This window comes from Crocuta crocuta, unplaced genomic scaffold (assembly GCF_008692635.1).
Source record: "Crocuta crocuta isolate KB4526 unplaced genomic scaffold, BGI_CrCroc_1.0 scaffold528, whole genome shotgun sequence".
Lineage (NCBI taxonomy): Eukaryota > Metazoa > Chordata > Mammalia > Carnivora > Hyaenidae > Crocuta > Crocuta crocuta.
This window is the reverse complement of record NW_027530010.1, coordinates 1,122,809-1,125,577: the sequence shown is the minus strand read 5'-3', so window position 1 is coordinate 1,125,577 and position 2,769 is coordinate 1,122,809.

Here is a 2,769-nt window from a genome sequence, read left to right as displayed (position 1 = left end):
CGCAGGCAGAGCCCTGAGCCCCCCAGCCCCAGAGCACACCCCAGCCCGATCCCCGGAGCCCGGCTCCCTGCCAGCCTGTCCAGCCTCCTGTCCTGGCCCAGCGACCCCTGGGCTCCCGTGGGCCCCTTCTGCTCCCCCATCCTCCTGGGTCCCCTAAATGCCGAAGCTTCCCCACACACCAGCTCTTCAGACCCTCAGCTCCCCAGACCTTCCCAGGGAAGTTTGGACACCCTCGCTCGCCTGTTCTTCAGTCCCTCTCTGACCCTCGGCCAATTCTAGGCCTCCAAGTCTCCCCTGGGGCCTGATCTCCCAGGCCAGAGCAGGGCCTACTCACCTGAACGCTGAGGGGCCTCGCCGGCAACTCCTCTTGGCCCCTGGGGGGAGCAGGTGGGGAGNCCAGCTTCAAAGGGGCCGCCCACGACCTGGCCCAGCCCCTCCCCCCTACAGCCTTAACCCTCTGGGTGCTGTCCCCCTCCCCCCACCTTGGAGGGAGGGGTTACCGGAGGGCTGGCAGCGTGGGAGAGGGCCTAACGTCTCTGCCTGCGGTGCCCGAAGCCCAGCTGCGCCCACCCCCGCTCGTTCCTCCCTCGGTCCTGAAAGGGGAAAAAGGTGAGCGTAGGCCAGGTAGGAGCTGGGGCAGTCCAGGAGGACAGAGGTGAGGAGGAGCCCGCGGGAGAGGCTGCTGGAGGTGGGACCGGCAGAAGGAAGGAGGGCGGGGAGGGGCCGGGAGAGGGAGGGAGGAGGGGAGCCCCGGACGGCCAGTGCCAGGGCTGACAGGTGCCCGGGTCCCAGCCCCTCAGGGTGTGCGGTCCTACAGGGGCCACGGGAGGCCCTCCGGACCCCAGTGGTCCCCTGGCACCCTTGGGAGCTGGCCGAATTTTCCCCACCCGACATGGGCTGGGGCCCTCAGGGGCTGGGCAAGGCGGCACCCCGCCCTCCCCGCGCCTCACCCCAAACCCACTCACATACCACAGCTCCTTGCCCGGGCACCAGCCCCTGCCAACCAGGCCAGGGGGCAGCGCCCGTGCCAGCCCCCAATGGCCAGGGGGACCAGGGGGACGGGGCTGGCCCGAGGGGGCGGACAGATGGGGGGAGCTGAGGGCACCGAAAGAGGAAGGAGCCAGGAGGGGGCATCTGCTGGGAAGCGCCCAGCCCCACCCCTTGCGCAAGCTGCTGCCACCCTGGCCGGTTGGGTGGGACCCGCCTGGGCCTGAGGGGCAACTCAGGAGGGCTGTGAGCCCAGAGATGGGTGGGCCGCAGAGCCCCCTCCGACAGCTCTAGGGCCTCTTACTCCTGGAACAAGGGTGCCCTGATGTGCTCCAGACGCCAGGCGACCCAGGTCCTCTCGGGTTGGAGAGGCCACAGAAATGCCCCCAACACAGCCCTCCCCTTCCCCCCAACAGCTGCTGGCTCAGTGCCGCTGGCCTGCTGCCCCTCACCAGCTCCCGGCCCGGCTGGCACCTACCCACCAGGATGCTGGCAGTCCTGCCCTCCTCTCCCTCTGCCCCCCTGCTCCCAGTGCCCCGTGCCAACTGTGGGCCTGGGGTGGGGGAGGGTCACCCCTGTGCCTTGGTGCCAGTCAGGCAGGTCCAGGCCCCTAGGTGCCACGGATAAGGCCCGAGACCCTGTTCTCAAGCCGCCTCCTCAAGCGGCAGTGCACGAGTCAGGGCCCACACGAGAGCCCGGGAGGCTGCGGACAGCCCGGTGGGCACTCACTGAAAGCTCCATTCCCCAAAGTGGGTGCCAGCCTCCCAGCATTCCCTCTGCCTGAGCATTTGCTTGGGCACCAAAGTCCCTACAATTCCTGAGAGCCTTGGTGCCCGCAGCCTGCAAGAGAGTGGGGTGGGGCTGCTCTCTGCCCTTTGATCCCCATAAAGGCAGGGAACCAGCCTAGAGGGCAGGGGGCAGGGAAGGGGTTCATGGGGCCCCTCCATTTTACCCCTGCCAGGGGCGGCAGGGCAGGGGGGGCACCTCTTGGGTGGGGCCCTACGGTAAGAATGGTAGCACGTCCCAGCAGAGAGAGGGATGTTAATCATGGGCACACGGTGTCATGTGGGCACAGGATGGTGAGAACGAGGCGGGGGGGCGAGGGGGCGGAGGGTACCCACGTTCCAGTTTGTCCCTGCCCTGGCTTTTACTCTCACTAGCAATGTTTCCAGACTTAACCAAAGTGAGCGAGCCAAGAGAACTACAACTCCCAATATGCACCACAACTGCTCTGCATGTACCTTGGGAGTTGTAGTTCCCAGGAGAAGTCCTGCTCTTCCCCGAGCTTTGCTGATGGGTTGAGGAGGGCGGAGCAGAGGACCTGGTCAGAAATCTCTCAAGGGACTGTGTTTGGAAGAGCTAAAAGGCTAGGAGGTCTACAGTGGGGTGAAAGGACCCCTTCTCCCAGCCGAAGGGGAGGAAAGGAGGAAGGAAGGAGGAGAGGATGTCTGTTGAAAGGGGCATATGGGTGGGGAGGAGTTGGGGGGGGGGGAGTGGAAACAGGAAGGAAACTGAAGCCAGAGACATGAGGTCGAAAGCAAAGGGCTGGTGGAGCCTCACTCCGAAGCCTGGCAGGGACTGGGAAGGCATTTCCCCTTGCCATTTCGGGGGCCTGGGGGGCGTAAGAGGAATTAGCGATGTCAACTGATAGCCAGTTGGTGTGTGTGCTAGGGTCACTCGCTCCATTTGCCCACCACCAGCCCTCTTTTGCCTGGGGGGCCTTTCAACCCCTGGACCTGGCACAGGGACTCGCTGGCTGGAGAGCTCTGAAGGCTGACTCGG